At 48.6% G+C, this 20,485-nt stretch overlaps 1 protein-coding gene across 2 annotated transcripts in view; it reads right to left on the reverse strand.

Moving 5' to 3' along the window:
* The window catches only part of GPRIN3 (GPRIN family member 3), an 80,126-nt gene extending 71,370 nt beyond the window's left edge, over window positions 1-8,756 (reverse strand). The window contains exon 1 of one of the 2 annotated variants that reach the window (XM_055138410.1): window positions 8,607-8,756. The gene's annotated coding sequence lies outside the window, so the exon portion shown is untranslated. Of the gene's footprint in view, window positions 1-7,931; window positions 8,029-8,606 lie in introns of those variants that run through there. The other variant, XM_055138411.1, reaches the window with a different exon arrangement.
* Between the last annotated feature and the right edge of the window lie 11,729 nt (window positions 8,757-20,485).

Genomic DNA, 20,485 nt, shown 5'->3' on the forward strand with positions numbered 1-20,485 from the left:
GCTCAGGGGACCATATGGGATGCTGGGAATCGAACCCGGGTCGACTGCGTGCAAGACAAACGCCCTCCCCGCTGCGCTATTGCTCCAGCCCCTTACTGACAGTTTTTTTTTTTTTTTTTTTTTTTTTTTTGCTTTTTGGGTCACACCTGGCGATGCACAGGGGTTACTCCTGGCTCTGCACTCAGGAATCACTCCTGGCGGTGCTCAGGGGACCATATGGGATGCTGGGGATCGAACCCGGGTCGGCCGCGTGCAAGGCAAACGCCCTACCCGCTGTGCTATCACTCCAGCCCCCCTTACTGACAGTTTTTAAAAAGAGAAAAGCAAAGAAAGAAAGGCATGTAGGGCACGAAACAACTAAGAGCAAACAAACAAACAAACAAACAAACAAAAAAACCGCAGGCTATGTAAAAAAATAGTGACTAGGAACAAGTCTGAGGAGTAACAGAGTTTGATGAAATAATTAAGCTTTAACCCATGTTTGGAGGGGATGAGGAAACTCATTTAGGATGGAAAAAATAAAGATTCCGGAATGATGTCTCGGCAGTAGCAGCAGCGCCCAAGCCAACCAAAGGCGCCCACAAGGAACCAAATATCCTTGGCATTTTTGAACAAGCAATTTTTAAAAGTGTTTAGTGTTCAAGCACATCTAAGACAGAGTGCAAATGCAGAAAGACAATGAAAACGCGTCCCTGTACGACCTCAGCCTCAGGCAGCCGCGACTCCCAATAAAATACGGGGTGGGGGCGATACATGATTCTGAATCTTGAGGAGGCTTACGATATTGTACTTGTTCAGGCAGACACAAAGACACAGACACTTCAGAAAATGTCAACAAGGACTGTGTAGGATATCACTGGTTTGTCCTTTCTCCCTTGCCACAAAGAGTTTAGGTTTACCTGGTAACACCCATCACAGTGCTCCTGAAGTACCTCCATCCCTCTGTGTTTATTGGAATGTAGCTCTAAACATTTTAGGATAACATTGTGATGTCCTGTTTCCCTTGCCACAGGAAGCTTAGGTTTATCACAGTGCTCCCGAGGCACTTCCATTCCACTGCGTTTATCTGTAAACTCCTCTCTATGGTCTCTTCCCCAACCGGTCTATCACCCTTTTCCCCTAATCAGATTCTGTTGACTTGTAAGGTCAGACTCCTCAGAAATCTATGATTTTATATGTATGAGTGAAATATTGCCTTTCTCCTCTCCTTATGTCTTTTGAATAGTTTACTTTAAAGCAATGCCCTTTTTGTATAGACACAGGAAGACAATCAATCAATCAATATTGTGCTTTATAACTTGGGATTTAATCGGCTTTGAATATTATTCCCTCCCGGGCATCTGCTTTCTCCACTAAGCCTCAGTTGCCCTTAGTTCCTAGCATCCCAAAAGCAGGGTCCCGACGAGGGACTGAAAGGACCTAGGGCAAGCTGTGATATCCTGGCATTGATATGGGCCAGGCTAAAGCGCCACAATTCTTTAAGTTAAGAGCTTGACCATGGACAAATGCTGTCAGGATCCAAAAGCAATGATGAGACTAAGACCCTGCTAGGGATAGGAAAGATTAATCTGGCCTGAGCACTGTAGTCTGAGATCGAGATGGCCCCAGGAGAGCAATTCTATAAGCTTAATGTATCTCTTACTGTGTCCATACAAAATTATTAATATTATGAATGCTTATATGTTTGTTGGACAAAGAGAGGAGAAACACACCCATTTTTACCTTTAGGCCAGTCGTCTTGCTGGATAAGAATGTGTCCTGGAAGTAGCTTCCCCTGAGGGAAGGACCTTACATCCGCTGACTGTATGATGACACCTATGTGTAAGCCCCAAACCCTTCATGCTTGGGGATTTAACTATGCTGTAAGAGTGGGCTGGGGGTTCCAGTGCCAGATCTGGGGGATCCAGATCCAGATCCAGATCCAGATCCAGAGGAGGAGAATGAAGTAGCCCGGGGGAGGAAGAAGCAGGAGGAGAATCAGAGGAGAATGGAGATGGGAATGGAATAAACTGCAACTGAGACCAACCAACCTGGCCTTCCTTCCTTCCTTCCTTCCTTCCTTCCTTCCTTCCTTCCTTCCTTCCTTCCTTCCTTCCTTCCTTCCTTCCTTCCTTCCTTCCTTCCTTCCTTCCTTCCTTCCTTCCTTCCTTCCTTCCTTCCTTCCTTCCTTCCTTCCTTCCTTCCTTCCTTCCTTCCTTCCTTCCTTCCTTCCTTCCTTCCTTCCTTCCTTCCCCTGCCCATCGCCATCGACCTCCCCAGGGCGGAGGAAGCGGAGTGAGACTACCGAATGCGGGCGGTGGGAGAGAGATAGAGCCCCACTGCCTTGTGTGTGTGTGTGTGTGTGTGTGTGTTTACACAGAACTGAAACCAAAAAAGATGCTCTGATGCCTTGGGAAATAGAGAAAGCACCAACACCTCTCTGTGTCCAGCATTTCATTCACCCCAAGTCCGACATTACAAAGAAATGGAAGCGTCTCCCCTAGATTTGGCAGCCTATCTGAATTTCAGGACAGTTATAAATCAATATCCCTGAACAAACAAGCAAACAGTCCCCACAAACACCAAGAATCAATCCACACGAGCCATCCCGACGACTCTCCCTACAGCAGGTTTCCCACTCTGCTGGATCCTCTGCAAGTCACGCTTTAAAAAAGGATTCTCTGCACCTCCTTTCCCTTCAGAAAACGAGGAGATGCAAATGTGAGTCTTTTGGAAGGCGCTCCAGAGCCTTCTGTCCAGCTGTCCGCTACTGAATTAGCAACAGCCCGGAGGTCCCCGGAGACTCAGTGACTTTGTGGATTTGGGTCTGTCCAGCTTCAACTATTTTTCCGGGATTGTTCGGTTCTCACAAGTTCAAGGTTGTGGCCACTGACTAAAGCAAGCTTCCTAGCGGGGGGCCTCGGCGGTTTTGGAGCCAAGAATGAACATTTTATAATTGAATCTGGTGTGTCAGGCCAAGAAAATCCCTGTCCCACTCAGGCTGCGGGGAGGAGCAGCTCACTGCACTATCGCTCAGATGGGCAGGTCTCCGCCTCTCAATTTGGGAAAAGAGGAATAAGATCCGTGCTTTTCTTTCCCTCGTCCTGCTTCAAAAATCATCAGACTTTCTCCTCACATCCTGCCCTCAGCCCAGAATGGTGGAGGATTAGAAAGATACTCATTCTCAGCTCTGAAGTGATTCAGGGGAAGGCATTCATTTCTTTGGAGCTCTAACCTTCAATTCCCTTAGGGGGGAAAAATGGAGCAAAAAGGTGGGGTTCAAGGCTGGCTCTTGGACCCCTTTGGAGAACCGTCACCAAATCAATTCCTGAGGCCACCTCCCATTTGGACTGAGCAACAGTTCATAGGATTTAACCTTCCAGGAAGGGGGTACTTATTGCTGCCTGGTAATAATAATCGGAGGCTCAAATTATGCTAACATTGAAATAACGCAGGCAATCTAATTACAGACACGAAAAATGAGAGCACTGTTATTGTGTTGCTAACTCGAATATGCCCAACTCTAAAGATGCGAAAATGCTCTCTCACTGGCATTAGACAGAAACTATCTAAATTGTAAGAGTATGTATGTTTTCCCCAGGAAATGTCTCTTCTATCCAAACGCCTCCTCTGAATGTTTTTATTATTCAGACTTGATGAAGCTACAAAAGAGAAGGAGTTATTAGTAGTCTAAACACGATGATGCAGAGAAGGAAGTTAAAAGGGAAGCCCAGGGCCCGGAGCAATAGAGCAGTGGGTAGGGCACTTGCCTTGCACGCAGCCTGCTGAGGTTCAGTTCCTGGCATCCCACGTGATCCTCTCAGCCCTGACAGGAGTGACCCCTGGGCACTGCAGGGTATGGCCCCAAAGTCCCCCACTGCCCCCCACAGAGAGAGAAAAGCCAAGGACACTTCAATAAAAAGGTGACTTTCCATATTACACTCTAGATGGAGGAGTTTAAGCCGAGGAGCATCTGGCTGGCACCGTTTGTTCTTCTGGGTAGAAAATCAATACGCCACATTTCTGACTTCACAGGCGTGGCGGAAAGCACTGAAAGAAGCCCCCAAGAATTTTCAGAAACACACGTGGAGACTGTTCTCTCAAAACTGATGATTTTAACAAAAACGGTGGCCAGGTCATAGAGCAAAAGACAAATGAAAAGAAAGAAAGAAAAAAATTTTAAAGACACCGCTCTTCCCTCTGAGGTTATTGTCAGTCCCAAGTGCTCCGACTCATCTGGTTCCTGGGTCTCAGGGCAGGGCACAGGCCTCGCACCTATAAAAAGCTCCCAGGACAGTAGACTAGTTGATGGAGACGCAGAAAGAAGGTGCTACCTAATTAATAACGGTCACCTGGGCTCCCTCTGTACCAAGGGCTGCACATGTGTTCTGAGAAATGGAATTATTATTCCACAATGTAATAGATGATGTAATCGCAATAGTTCAACATCAAGTTCAAGTGAAGCAAGGCCTACCCTATAAATAATCGCAAAAGAGGACAGAAAGTGACAGATTCTTGATCTTATGGCCATTTTGTCTACATTTTGAAAAAAAACCAGTGGTGTTAGCAAAAGAAAGGATCAGATTAAAATAAATAGCAACTTGAGTAATATTTTATTTTAAAATTTGGGGGAGTGATCATGCTCGGGAATGCTGAGGGATAACTCCTGTCTCTGCACTCAGAAATTACTCCTGGTGGCGCTTGGGGGCCAAGCCATACAGGATGCTGGGGTCAAAACCAGGTGGCCGCGTGCAAGGCAAGCAGGACATCACCTGCTGTGCTATCTCTCCAGCCCCTTGCATAATGTTTTAATTTAAGCTGAATGACTACTCAGATTCTTTTTCCTACATCAGTACTACTTTTGCTTTTATAAATTAGTCTTAAAGAAACAGCACATTATCCCACATGATTCTTTACCTCTTCCTGCTGTATCACAGGTCCTTTCTTCATGCTCAATGACATAGCCAACTGATTTTCAAAATCAAGTTTCTTATGCCTCCTCCCAGAAGCCCTTCTAGATGAATTCCTCCTCTGCTTTACTACAGTGAATCTGGCGACTCAAATGTCCTGCATTTCTCCAGGCAATCTCATTCTTCAGAATACTGTACATGCTTCATGTGTATCAGGTCGTCTAGTTGACACTTGCAATCTTGCAAAGGGGAGCACCTTTATATCACTTAAAACAGTTGCTTTGGCATTTTTTTTTTGAAACATGATGCTAAGGAAAGATTACACATTATGGTTTTCGAGCATATACAAGTAAATGTTCTTTTAATGAAAGGGTTAGTAGCACAATTGTTGTTTACCATTCCTAATTCTTACTCACTCTTTTCCTCAGGTCTGCTTTTTGAAAAGAAAAACAACCACTAACGTAACTTCAGAGGGTTGGGAGCCATTACTGAAGGGTATGAACAGGTTACCGGGGACTGCTGTGCATATTCCCTTAAAAAGGAACTTCAAGGTTGCATGTAGCCTTTGGGCTCTCTTTAGCCTAGATCCTGAGTCACTTTCTTGTTCTTTTGGTGTTTCTTTTTCTTTCTCTTTTTTTTCTTTTAGGGTCACACCCAGCAATGCACAGGGGTCACTCCTGGCTCTGCACTCAGGAATGACTCCTGGCGGTGCTCGGGTGACCCTATGGGATGCGGGGAATCGAACCCAGGTCGGTCGTGTGCAAGGCAAACACCCTCCCCGCTGTGCTATCGAGCCAGCCCCTCCTTTTGCTTCTCATTCCATCCTAGCCTTGCCCTTTGGAGTCACCGGGCACAACTTCATGCTGAAACTGTGGAGGACTTGCCACCCAGCCTCGTGCCCGGAGCACTGTGGCCGTAAAAAGAAGATTCCTAGCACTTCTGAACAACTCCGTTCCATACAGCTCCCGGCTCCCTGCCCCCCTCCTGCTCTCTTATTTTCACAATATGCAAAGTAGGTGGCAGACATTTCGTGGATGGAGCCCGAGCCGTGAATTATGACTTTGTCAAGGACAGGCCCCTGCTCTACGGAGCCTGCGGTACGTGGAGGTAAACGTGATGTTCTTCGGAGACTCCAAGGAGAAAACCCAGGGGGAGGTGAACAATAGAAGCTCCTGGTGAATGCCTTCACCTACCCCGTTCCCAAGAGCGCCTTTCTGCCAGACCTACAGGCTCTCCGGGCGTCAGGCTGAGGACCCGCTTTCTCTCCTCATCTCTAATTATCTCTCTCCTCTCTGACCCCCACCCCACCCCCGCCCCGGAGAGTCACTTGCTTCTCCCCGGCTCTGAGCCTTTTGGTCTGTGTCAGGAGCGCCCAGGCGCTGCCTCCGGTCCCCAAGGCTCTGAGCATCTTCCTGTGAGCCTCCAGCCCTGCACCCTGCACCAGAGCCAAGTGCCCGCGCCCGTGTTCTGCTGAGACAAGGTGTCCTTCACCCTCCTGTTCACACCCAGGTCCTTGTCAGGTTCAGGCTAACGACGTGCCGGACACATGAATGAATCACCAGGGGAAGCAACATCTGGCGGCAGAATAGGGTCTGAGGGAGGAGGAAAACTCAGCTCCCCGTTTCCGCCAGCTCAGTCTCCAGTGATCTGGGGAATCCGTATTCTAGTGCTTCCCGGTGGGCTGGAGATTCTGACTCGGAGCCCGGGGAGTCAGACAGGGTAGGTTAATCCACCGTGTGGAGTGTGTCAGAGGCACCGTCAATTGAGGAAACGTGGCAGAGCAAATAGGTCAGTGCAGCGAGACAGTTCACGAAGTCGGGTTTCCAAACAACTTGTTAGAAGCCCCGATCTCCCGTGAAGTCAGCTCCGAGCTCAGCATCAACCCTCCAGCCCCCATGGGAAACCACGCCTGTGTGGATTCTGGGCTGATCATTTCTGTGAGAGTCTAGCTGCTCAGCAGACAAAGCTCTCCTCCGCCTGTCTAAGTTCAATGCCTCTGCCGCGTTCCCAAGACCAAGGCAGCCTTTCCCAGGCAATCCTCCTTGAGTGTCAACCAACACCCCTGCTCTCCACTACACACACACCAACACCCCTGGTCTCCACTACACACACCAACACCCCTGGTCTCCACTACACACACCAACACCCCTGCTCTCCACTGAACACACACCAACACCCCTGCTCTCCACTGAACACACACCAACACCCCTGCTCTCCACTGAACACACACCAACACCCCTGCTCTCCACTACACACACAGAAGAACTTGAGACCGTTTCTGTGGCTGACTAGGGGTTCGAAAGGACGTTCTCTGACACAGCCTCCTGCCATTTGCAGCAAGCAGCCAAGATCTCCTTCTCCCCGACCGTGACTCATGCCGACCCATTCCCACAGTTGCTCCTCAGGGTAGGCCGGTGGCGGACACCACGGCAGAGAAAGAAGAGTTTCTAACTCGAAAACAAGCTCGTTCAGATGAAAGTCGAGTCCCCGGCATCCATCAAAGTGAAATCGGCAGCAGCGCCAACGAGACCCTACAGAAGCCCGCGCAGGGGAGCTGGAAATATTTCATGAAGCCAAGCATGGACTCTCTCTAGGTCTTGCTGGTGTGGTAAACACTTCAGCGTCGCCCAGACCCCCCAGGACCCCGGCTTCCTTGCAAAAAACCGAAACACCGACGTGCACCAAACGCATCCTGAACCCGTGTGTGCCGAGCCAGGCGCAGGTGGGGCAGAGGCGCGCGCCCAGGTGGCCCCCTGGCTGCTCTCAGGGCTTGGCCCGCTCCCCTCCCCCGCCAAATCCTTGCTCCCACCCCCAGCCCCTCTCCCCCATCTCCACTGTCGCTTTCCCCCTCCCCTTGAACTCCCTACCGCCCCCCCCCCCCCAACACACACACACACCCCCCACGGCCGGGGGTCTGTCCCGCATCTCTGGAAGCCGGCGGGGCCCCGCGGGACCGCCAGCCCCCAGCCGGCTCCCTGGCGCCCGAGTTCGCGTCTCTGCTCCCTCTCTCATTGTTCGAATTGTGCCTGCAATGTCGCCTACCTCTTTGCCATCTTCCTGGAGAGCGCAGCGAGCTGTTCGGGGTGCTGGCTGAGCCCTGGACATCTCCTCGGCCGAAGAAAATCCGCCTCCCACCCGCTGGGACTCCCCCCACCCCCGCCCCGGCCCTCCCCCCGGATTTAACGCGGTTCCAAAGTTCACCTCCAGCTCCTAAGCTGCTCTCCACAATGACTTCCTTTATCAACCTCTGCCCGCCCTCGAGAGAGAGAGAGAGAGAGAGAGAGAGAGAGAGAGAGAGAGAGAGAAAGAGAGAGAGAGAGAGAGAGAGGAGAGAGAGAGGAGAGAGGAGAGAGAGAGGGAGAAAGAGAGAGAGAGAGGAGAGAGAGGAGAGGGAGAGGAGAGAGAGAGGAGAGAGAGAGGGAGAGAGAGAAAGAGAGAGAGGAGGGAGAGGGAGAGGGAAAAAGAGAGAGAGGAGAGAGAGAAAGAGAGAGAGGAGAGAGAGAGGAGCATGCATGCAAACGTGTGCGCTTGCAGACACACATACAAATGCACAATGTTCAGTCCTTAGAATAAACGTTGGAAATTGAGGGGAGAAAAAAAGAAAGCCCGTGGCGTACACACACACACACTCACACACATGCACACACACATGCACACACGCAGCCCGGCTGCAGACCCCTCGGAGCCCGGCCCCCTTCGCGTCTGGACCCCCTTTACCTGGCCCCGCGGCGCAGGGGAGCGATGACCTTGGCGCGCGCTCGCGCACCTGGGCGGGGGGCGGCCCCGCCGGGGCGCCCGGGAGGGCCTGGGACCCGCGCAACAGGCGCCGAGGCGGTCCCCGGAGCACCCCGCGGCCCGCGCCCGCCGTGCCCGGTGCAGGCGCCGCTGCGGGCTCCGGGCTCCGCCCCTGCGCGCACCCGCCGGGGACGCTGCGGCCCGGCGCCGCCACCAGTCCCGTCCCGGCCACCTGCACCCCCGGCTGGCCCCGGACGCTCCGTGAGGGCCGACTGGGCAGCCGGGGGCCCAGTGGCGGCAGGTGCGGCCACCTGGTGCCCAGGGGGCCCGAGGAGGAATCCTAAAGCCAGCGCTGGGGACCCCCGCACCGAGCCCGCCCTACAGCTCCACCGACCAGGCGGGCGTGGACTATTGATTGACCGAAAAAAAAAAAACAACAACCAAATAGCACAGAAGTGTTCGCAGGGTGCCCCCGCGGCTGGGGTCCTTGGCCCCAAGTTGCAGCCACTTGCACACGGGCAAAGCTGTCCCCCAAATCGCCCGGGTCCTCCAGCTGGCACCCGGTGACCGAGGGAACACTGCCCACAGCATCTCTAGGGGGCCAGGGGCCGCCTAGCCTCGAGCCAGGGGACTGAGCCTTGCTAGGGATTTTATTCATTTATTTTTATTATAATTGTTTAACTGGATCACCCGGAGCTACAGCTACAACGCTTTCATGATTGCGTGTCGGTCATACGATGATGGGACACCCAGCCCCCCGCCAGGGCGCATTTCTCACCACCCGTGTCCCCAGTACCCTCCCGCCACCCCCACCCCGCCCCAGCCCTTGTCTCCAAGGCAGACAGTTTCCTTCTTTCTCTCTGTTCTGGGCATCACGGTTTGCCGCACAGACACTGGGAGGCCGTCGTGTTCGCTAGGGATTTGAAGCGGGTTCTTCCACCCAGTTCTTCCACGCGGGCCCGGTTGTTGGAGAGCAACTTCCGGCACACTGACTTGGCCAAGAAGGGTTCGAAGCCGGCTGGGCCCCGTGTCCCCGGCAGAGCGGGCGGTACCCCAGGAGACATGTTCCACTCGGCTGATGCAGGGAAGACGGTGACAAGTGGAGCGAGTGGCCGGCGCCTGCAGTGACCACTCAGTGCCATGACCACGTGCCTCCGTCGCGGTGCTTAAGGCAAGGGACAGGCGGCTCCTTGCTCGGTTTCTCGCCGTGTATAGGAAAGCTTGGGTCCGCGGGAGCCACAGCACAGCGCGGAGGGCACTGGCCTTGCGCACGGTGGGCCCAGGTTGCAGGACCCGCGCCCCGCAGGGTCCCCCAGGCATCGCCAGGAGTGATTCCTGAGCACAGAGCCGGGAGCAAGCGCCCCCCGCAAAAAAGCTTTGGTCCAAGTTTGACATTTGCAGAATACAGAACATTGGACCAAGTACTGGCCTGAGGATTACTTGGCTTCCTAACTGCACTGCCCGGAGGGAGGAATTTCATTGTGCAGGAAAGGAAATGGAGGCGAGCACTTTTGATGAGCAGTGTGGGGCAGAGTGGGAACTAGACTGTCCGGGCTGCTGTTGTTCCTGTAGCCCTGGATGAGTAGAGTGTTCTGACTGCTGGAACCAATTGCCACTCATCTGGTGGCTTGACACTATTCGCTCCCCCCCCCCACACACAGATATGGGGACCAGAAATCTGAAACTATGGAGGCTGAACCATGAGGGAAAGAGAACCCTGGATTCTTCTGGGAGCTCTGAGGGGCGGGGTGTAGGGGGGATCTGTCCTTGCCTGTTTTCTAGTGAAGGAACAGATCGCCCCCAATTTCTCAGAGTTGGCCTTAAAGCACTCTCCTCTGGGTTTTCTTCGGGGGGAGGGAATAGGGGGGAGTGGGAACGGGGCACAGGACGTAGAAGGCAATCGCCCTACCTGCTGGACTATCTCTCTGGCCCAAGGTGCTCTCCACTGGGAGCAAGCTGCCCTTTGATTCTTTTCCGCAGGCACACAGGAGCTGGAGAGTGGGCATTCGTGCCGGGACAGGGACCCGGGGCTTATGCACAAGGCGTTCCGACCACATCCTTGGCTCCAGGAAGTAGATGATTTTGAGCTGAGAGCAGCAGATGCCCTAGGCTATGGCAAGTGTTTGGCTTTTCCCTAGTCAAATTGATCGTCTTTTAGTAACACTACCACTATTGTCCCGTTGTTCATCGATTTGCTCGAGTGGGCACCAGTAATGTCTCCATTGGGAGAGTTGTTGTTACTGTTTTTGGCATATCGAATATGCCATGGGTAGCTTGCCAGGCTCTGCCGTGTGGGCGGGATACTCTCGGTAGCTTGCCGGGATCTCCAAGAGGGACGGAGGAATTGAACCTGCATCAGCCACGTGCATGGCGAATGCCCTACCCATTGTACTATTGTCTTTTAGTAGCTAAAGGAATGTAGCTGGGTGCGTGTGCTTCCGGGGTGGGTTATCTACAGCAATGCCTACTCTCTCTGGGGGATCTGGCTTTACTTCACAGTAATGAAGCCTTCTGCTCTTCCTGTGTGAATCCTCCCTCACCTTTCCTTGGCAAAGTCCCTACTACATTTCTTTTAGCTCAGAATTGAGTTCCGACTATTTCTCACTACAATTGGGAATGCATATTCAATCTGAGAGTTTGTGAACATATAATTAAATTAGTGTCTTTCCTATGCCAACCAGTCTGACGCTGTTACAATAAAAACTCCTTAAGCAGGGGCCAAAGACATAATATAGCTGGCAGGACACTTGTCTTCTATGCAGTCAACCCGGGTTCAGTCCCAAGCATCCTCTATTGTCTCCTGAGCACCGCCAGGAGTGACCCTTGAACACAGAAAGAAGAGTAAGCATTGAGCACTGCCAGGTGTGGCTCCAAAATGACAATAAGAACAACAAAAATTTCTTTACCAACCAAGAAGAGCCCTGAGCAGTGGGAGGAATTTTTCTTTCTGCCGAACCTCCAGCTTCTCAGAGGTAGCTTGCGTTTCTTGATTTCTAAACACCTCACACAAGATTCTTTATCATCTCTCCTTCCCCAACTCTGACCCTACATTCAACTGTGATGATTCATTGTGGCAACCCAAATAACCCAGAATAATACTTTCATCCCCAAGCCCCCAACTTAATCACATCTGCCCAGGTCCTTTTTGCGTATAATACAGCATATTCAGAAACCCAGAGGATTAGAATGTAGATATTTGATTTGAGAGGGACATTATTCAGCCTACATAATAAAGCAACATGCTAGTTATCCTTTTGTTTCTACTATATCTCATGCATCTTTCTTTTTTTCTGTTTGAATTCCCAGAATGACTAATTCTTTCAACTGAAAATTCGCTTGAAATTTATCCAAGAGACAGTAACAAATGTGTGCTGTCAAGAAATACCTGAAGGTCATGAGAAAGTTATGTGGATCTATGGTTTGGATAGATATGGTTTGGAGGTATCCTTAGCAGCAGTCCTGACCAAAGACAGAACGCCCTTCTTAGCAATGCCAAACTGTCAAATGCCTGCTTCTCAGAGTACACTGTTTCATGGGAAGTAAAGTCATCCAAAACTCATCCAAAATTGCTCAGAATGCCAAATTTTAGGCAGAATGATGATAAACATTAAGGTAATATGTTATATTCCTCTTTATTATCAATCATATTAGCTACCAATGATGTTCAGGGCACTTATAGAAGGACTTTGACTACAAACATGTAGCTTTTTTTAGAGACACAGACTTTATAAAATGAGTAACAATGAGAGATTTAAGCAGAAGCAGCAATAACAGAAGCAACATGAGAAGGTACATGATTATCTGCAAGTGGATTAGATAATGGAAATATTTTGCTAGGAGGTTAGGAGAGGGTAGCACTATAGCACTGTCATCTCATTGTCATCGATTCCCTTGAGTGGGCACCAGTAACGTCTCCATTATGAGACTTGTTGTTACTGTTTTGGGCATATCAAATATGCCATGGGTAGATTGCCAGGCTCTGCCATGCGGGCGGGATACTCTCGGTAGCTTGCCGGGCTCTCCAAGAGGGATGGAGGAATCAAACCTGGGTGTGGATGAAAGATAGGTTTGGAGATTACGTTGTGTAAGGATCTCAAATGTCAAGCTCAGTTAATCCACAATGATAACAATGATACTAATATTCTATGTTCACACAGTGCCCAGTCATTTATCAAGGGCTTTACTTATTTTCAATCACCTAACTTCTTTCTTTTTAAAAAATTTTTTTTTAATTTTGTATTAGTGAATCACCGTAAGGTACAGTAAAAACTTACGAACTTTTGTGTTTGCATTTCAGTCATACAGTGATACAGTGATCGTTTCTCCTCCACCAATGTTCCCAGTATCCCCCTCCCACCACCTTAACCCCATCCCCCACCGCCCCATCCCGCCTCTGCGGGATGTTCTCTCTCCTTTTGGGTGTTGTAGTTTGCAATAGAGGTATTGAGTGGCCATCATGTTCGGTCTATAGTCTACTTTTGGCACGCATCTTTCAACCTGAACGAGTTAATTCTTTCTTTTTGCCTTCAAAGAAGTTATTGCTCTCTCTCACACACACACACACACACTCACTCACACACACTCACATGTATGCACACACACAAAGCACTACATAAAAAGGCAAGAATGCAAGTCTCTTACCAAGTAGGCTCTTGACTGCCCTTTATAAAATACAGTTCCCACTCCCACTCACCTGCCATTTGTCCTACCCTCCTTGGCTGATTTATCACGTGGTGATTTGAACTTAATACTGAACCTGTAATAGACGCTGCCTAGGCCTACCACCTAGGACTGCAGGGACTTTGGCTCTTTGCGTTACTGCTCTCATACCTAACATAGTGTTTGGTGCTCAGTAGGTGCTCAGGAAATGTTTGTTGAATGAATCGCTTTCCTTCATTCACAAACCAGGAGGCAAAATTCCAGATGTGTGTAATTCCCTCAGCTGTGAAATGCTTTACCAAGATTAAAGCTCAAGACTGTTTTGGAACTACTTTATTTCTGAGTGTAGCTAATAGTAGTGGTTTAGCAGGGAAAGTACTGTTCATAAAAATATACGAACTCAGGGGTCGAAGCAACAGTATGGTGGGTAGGGCGGGTAGGGCATTTGCTTTGCACACCGCTGACACAGGTTTGATCCCCAGCATCCCATGAGAACAACCAGGAGGAGTTCCTGAGTGCGGAGCCAGGAGCAAGTCCTTAGCTTTGCCCCAAACAACAAACAAACAAACAAACAACAAAGAAGAATTCAGGCCTAGAATCTTTAAACGTCACCTTTCCTGAAAGTCTCATCAAATGGGTGGACTGGCAAGAAGCGTTGGCAGTCCGGTGTTGCCGGCGGAATACTCTGGAGGGCAGCCATCAGTGCTCCGGTAGTTGGCACTGAACAATGCTGTCCCTTGTCCTGTCATTGTTCTCAAGTTAATTTATGTGTAATGTCTTGCTACTCTGGATTGTAGGCTTTTGGGTCAGAGATCCTAGCTTTTTTCTCTATTCCCCACACTCTGACATGGATGAGGTCTTAAATAGACATGGGCCTGGTTACCAGACCTCTGCCGCCCACAGCTGTGAAAGTTCTCTCCTTAAAACCAGGCTCAGGACAGGGAGGAGACTTCAATGTGCATTGCAAACTAAGTCTATTTGATATGTAGATTATCTTCCCTTAAAAGCCACAGAGAACCAACCGTTGTAAAATGACCCCTTTATGGAGCTTCTATTATCTGACTAATCTTCTGGGAAATAAAGCCAATGTAGACCCCCTCTCACGGGGACTTTCTAAAGTCTTGAAAAAGATGCAAAGTTCGTACTAAGAAGGCTCTGTCAACAAAGCTTCCCAAAGCAATGTTAACTCTCATTTGTTCCTCCCAATTTTTACTGTTCCTCCCAACAGCTGGTCATTCCTAAATGCCTCAATCCCCTTCTCCTCTGTCTCATCAATGCTTTAAAAAATTGCTACTAGCCCAAGTGGTACCAACTCCCTTGCGTAGCTCATCACTGAGCGTCTGCATTTAAGCACTCTATGCATGTTAATAAGCCATTACTCTTTCTCCCATGAGTCTGTCTTAAATCAGTTGAATTTGTAGAGCCCAGCCAAAGAACCATGAGAAAAAATGGGTTCTTTTTTCCTCCTTTACAATAGAGAAAAAATGTAAGAAAGGGAACCTGTATTTTTCTTCAGCCTACCTCCATATTTCCAAGTCATTGGCCAGAATAGAGTTCCTAGATCACCAGGGTGTTGTAAATGTGAGCACTGATGGACTCACCTTCATTTTTCTACACTAGGCCACCTAGTGCCACATCAAACCAGAGGTTCTGTCAGTAATAAAGGACAGAGGCTCTATGGCTGCTCCTTGCTGTGCCTTTCATGAGGAATCCGCATGATACACCCAAGAGTTTGGTTGAAACTGAGGTGAGATTGGTTTACAATGCCACAGTTTCTCATTGCTTTTCTGACTGTGCCCCCTTCTGGCCTTGCTTTCTGTTGCCCTCCCCTCCCCCCGCTTGCCCAATAACACTGTCCTACCATCATTTGGCCTCTAGATTCATGTCATAGTCTCCCACTTACACCATTTCACCTCGGAGTGACCCTGCTCAGGAAACACTTTTTTAGAGTACACGTTTTCGTCTCTTCCAATGCCTGTTACCGCGTCTCACCCTCTGTCTTAGTTATGGTGTGTAATACAGACCTCCTCTCCCATTTTACTGCTCTCTCCGCCCAGTTTGGGGTCCTCAGTTCTGTGATCGATTCCTCTTTGGGACACCCAAATAGCGTTCTCATCCTGTTTGCATAGGGCCCAGGTCTCTGAGGCGGATGTTGGTGCAGGAAGAACAGTGGAGTCGAAAAGATGTGCCTGGAGCCAGAGGTACTTCGTCCTCTTAACCACTTCTTCGACGCTCTTGAAGGCGTTCCACGCTGCTCTCTTCCTCCTGTGCAGTTCTGGCGCCAAGTCGTTCCTCATGTTGAGTTCTTGACCCAGGTACACGTAGCTGCTGTGTTTGGAGATGTTTGTTCCATTGAGAGCAAATGAAACATCAGGGACTAGTTTGTGTTTCATGAACATGGTTTTGCTGAGATTCAGCTGCAGTCCAACCTGCAAGAACATGGCTAGCCTTATAAACCAGACTCTCTCTCTCTCTTTCTCCCCTCATACCCTGCTAATACGGAATAACTTTTCTGCAGCATTACTTTTTGGTTACGCGTGGTGTTACACTGTTTGCCTTTAATCAATGTCCCATTGTCAGATGTTTAGATTATCTCCATACGGAACCCCCTCACGGTGGGCTTGTTTAATTGGTTGGATAAGAGACAGCCCGACTGGCACCATCTGTTCGTTTCTCCTGAACTCGCACTTCAACTGACACGACAGTAGGTCTTATAATGCACTAGTATATTATTCCACAACTTTCTGGCTTTCCTAATTTGTCCCCTCCCTACCCCCTCGTCCTGAATTGCCCTTTCAGGACCATTCCTAGTCTGTCTGTATAAGCCAGTTTAGTAATCTCCAAGCCCTTTTCCCAAAACCAATCACTCCTATACTTAATTACTGCGGCAGTGAATTGTTGATATTTTGTACTGATTTTTTTTTCTATTTGGGTTACTCCTGGCTCTGCATTCAGGAATTACTCCTGGCTGTGCTCAGGGGACCATATGGGAAGCTGGGAATCGAACCTGGGTCGAGCGTGTGAAAGGCAAGAGTCCTATCCGTTGTGCTATCACTCCCACCCCTTGTACTGATTTTTGTGGTTGTTAAAACTCTATACAATAATTTATTTTTATTTGACTTCCATAATAGACTAGGTCCCAGGGGGCCAGAGCAGTAGTACAGTGGGTAGGGCATTTGCCTTGCATGTGGCCAACATGTGTTAAATCTTTGGCATCCCATAGTGTCCCCTGAGCACCACTAGGAGTAGCTCATGTGTGCAGAGCCAGGAGTAACCCCTGAGCATTGCTGGGCATGGCCCAAAATATAAATAGATCCCATAAAAAATGATGCTTCTGTAATATTTTTATTATTTTATGTTATAACAAAATTATTTTTGTTACATTGGTACATTTACACAAAGTTGTCATACCAACCAATCATTGCCTTCTGATTGACTTATGTAATTTAAAGCAAACTTTGTTTCTTTTTTTTTTAAATTTTATTGAATCACCGTGAGATAGTTACAAGCTTTCAATCACAGAATGATCAAACACCATTCCCTCCACCAGTACACATTCCCCACCACCGATATCCCGGGTATACTCCCCCTTTCCCACCCTCCCTCTGCCTCCATGGAAGACAATATTCCCCATACTCTCTCTCTACTTTTGGGCTTTAAGGCTTGCAATACAGACGCTGAGAGGTCATCGTGTTTGGTCCATTATCTACTTTTGACATGCATCTCTCATCCTGACTGATTTCTCCAGCCATCATTTTCTTAGTGATCCCTTCTCTATTCCATCTGCCTTCTCTCCTTCGCTCATGAAGCAGGCTTTTAGCTATGGGGCAATCCTCCTGGCCCTTGTATCTACTGTCCTTGGGTGTCAGCCTCATGTGATGTTATTTTATACTCCACAAATGAGTGCAGTCCTTCTATAGTTGTCCCTCTCTTTCTGACTCATTTCACTTAGCATGATACTCTCCATGTCCATCCATTTATAAGCAAATTTCATGACTTCATCTCTCCTAACAGCTGCATAGTATTCCATTGTGTAGATGTACCAAAGTTTCTTTAACAATCATCTGTTTTAGGGCACTCGGGATGTTTCCAGACTTTGGCTATTGTGAACAGTGCTGCAATGAATATATAGGTACAGATGGCATTTCTACTGTGCTTTTTTTGGATCCTCGGGATATATTCTCAGAAGTGGTATTGCGGGGTCATATGGAAGCTCAATTTCTAGTTTTTGAAGGACTGTCTATATTGTTTTCCAGAAAGGCTGGACCAGTCGGCATTCCCACCAACAGTGAAGGAGTGTCCCTTTTTCCCCACATCCACGCCAGCACTGGTTGCTTTTGTTCTTTGAATGTGTGCCGGTCTCTGTGGACTTTGTTTCATTTTTTCCCTTGGTTTTGGGCCCTACTCAGTGGTGCTCTGGACTTACTCCTTGGATTTGTGCTCAGGGATCAGACTGGGATCAGCTGTGTGCTTTAACCCCTGTCAAAGAGCCTTAATCCCTCTACTATTGCTATTGTCCTCTACAACTCCTTCTCTTGCTAGTCATCGTCTCGTCCCCTCTTACCCTTTACAGCATAGTTGTGCAGCTATCATGAAGGGTGGGTACACACAGGTGGTGTTGACCTAACAGCAAACAGAGGCAAAGCCACTTCTTCAGGGGAAGTTGTAGGAGATTAACTCAAGGACAAGATCTCATCTGAGGGTTCAGCTCTCCAGATTACTAGGAGATCCGCTCAAGGGCGGGATTCCATCCAGGGTGTATTGCTTTCTCCTTTCCTCAGCTAGTAATCTGTTTAAGCAATCATAGGGAATTTACTTCTTATAATATTTCTAGTCAATTTGTATGAACACAGTAAGAGATATATTAAGGTTAAAGGTTGGATCTTCCTGGGGACATCTCGCTATATATCCCAGACTACAGTCCTTAGGCCAGGTTAGTCTTTCCTAGCCCTAGCAGGGTCCTTATTTAGTTAGTTCTTTCTTTTTGGGTTATGACAGAGTTTGTCCCATACCACGTTCTTAAATTATTATACTTATGGCACTTAGCTTGTCCCTTTCTGAAGCCAGAGTAGCTTACCACTTGCCCTGGGTCCATCCAGTCCCTTCGTCAGAACCCTCCTTTTGGAGTGCTAGGAAGTAAGGGCAACTGAGGCTTAAGTCAAGTAAATATCGATGGATGCCCAGGAATAAATATTATTTGGAGTCAATTAACTCCCATGTTACAAAAGCATAACATCAACTGCTTTCCTGTGTCTATACAAAAAAGAACATTGCTAAACCATGCGAGTGACATAAAGGACAGAGAAAGTCATATAGGATTATCAGTGCCTGATGGAATTGGGTGTGTCTCAGGAGCACTGCTGTGGGAGTAACTCAATAAACCTAAGCTCCTTGGGGGAGGATCAAGGACAACCCAATGTTATTCAAGGTAAGGACACTCAGGGAACCATATATGGAAGGTAGATATTGCCCTATTTTCTCAGATTTTTCTTTACTCTCTGTCACATATGCGTTTTCCACTCAGAAACCTCAGCTTAGATGATGTGATTCAGTGGGAGGGACCATAAGTCGGGAGTGACCAGGAGCCCAAGGAGAGGGCAGGAGAGCACCGGCCACAGCGCTTACTGAACAGGTACACCCAACAGGTTCGGAACTCCCGAGTAACCAAACAGGCTCCTGTGGATAATCATGCATACAAGTGGGAACTCTGCAGAGGGAGTTTGTGTGAGGAAGACAATGGGAAAAGGAAGCAGATTAAGAGATGGAGGGAAAGCATGAACCCCTATAACTAGCCATTTTTGAATTCACATGTTGAAGTTTACATTGCTAGACAATTTTCAGTCTGGGTTGAGGGGCTGCACCTGAGAAGCTCAGACAGGGGCCACACAGAGACCTCCTACCTCTTTCGGTAAACGCGTCAGCGGCCCTGGGCTGCTCGTGGGCCAAGGGGCCCTCACACGTCATGGTCTCACACACACACACACACACACACACACACACACACACACACGCCTCATCTAGAAACACCCGTTCGCTCTTGCTTTCCCCCTGGACCTAGTGCATGTGCTTCGTGCTGCGTCTCTGTTTACTCAACAGTTATTGAACCCTTTCTTTGTCTCTGCATAATCTGCATTTGAAATTCCAGAAGAGGTTCTGGTGAGGTTCTGATTCATCCCTTTGCAGCACAAGACGCTTCCTCGCAGCTTTAGCCCACTGGCGTGATTTCCTGCCCCAAATCCACCCCCTTCATTCAGCTGGGGACTATTTCAAGTCGCAGGCAAAGCCACTTCCCCTGAAAACACTTTTTTTTTTTTTTGCTTTTTGGGTCACACCTGGCGAGCCACAGGGGTCACTTCCAGCTATGCACTCAGGAATTACCCCTGGCGGTGCTCAGGGAACCATATGGGATGCTCGGAATTGAACCCCGGTCGGTTGTGTGCAAGGCAAACGTCCTACCCGCTGTGCTATCACTCCAGCCCTGAAAACACTTTTTGAGACACAAATCAGGATAAGAATTTCTCTGTGATGTCCTAAGTCACCTATAGGCTTATCTCTTGGTATTTTGTTGGTTATTTACTTGTTTATATGTATGTATATAGCACAGCGGGTAGGGCGTTTGCCTTGGATACTCTCCATCCCTCTCGGAGAGCCCAGCAAGCTACCCAGAGTATCTCACCCACACGGCAGAGCCTGGCAAGCTACCTGTGAAGTATTCGATATGCCAAACACAGTAACAACAAGTCTCACAATGGAGACGTTACTGGTGCCCGCTTGAGCAAATTGATAAGCAACGGGATGACAGTGATACAGTGATTTACTTGTTTGCCTCTTTACCACCACTCCCAAATTTAGAGAATAGCTGTAGTCTTCATCTAAAGTAATGAGTTTCCAGAGTTAGTTTACTTAATGCATCAGGGAGAGAGGCTGGGACATAACTTCTGGCAAGAAAACTTAAGTGGTGAAAGTTCATAATGACATTTGATTTATGTAAATATGAGTATCGAAGTAAAGGGTTTTTGGCATGATGTTCAACTACTTAGCATTTGATTGTGGTTTTTCAAGGGATTAGAGTAAAAAAAAATGGATCTCTCAAAAAGACTCACACACTGCTGTTTTCTGCAGAGACCAGGGAAGACTCTGGTGTTTAAGGGTCCATAATGCAGGTCATATGGCCTCAAACACAAATTAACCACTTCACTTGG

The sequence above is a fragment of the Sorex araneus genome, chromosome 5 (assembly GCF_027595985.1).
Source record: "Sorex araneus isolate mSorAra2 chromosome 5, mSorAra2.pri, whole genome shotgun sequence".
Classification (NCBI taxonomy): domain Eukaryota; kingdom Metazoa; phylum Chordata; class Mammalia; order Eulipotyphla; family Soricidae; genus Sorex; species Sorex araneus.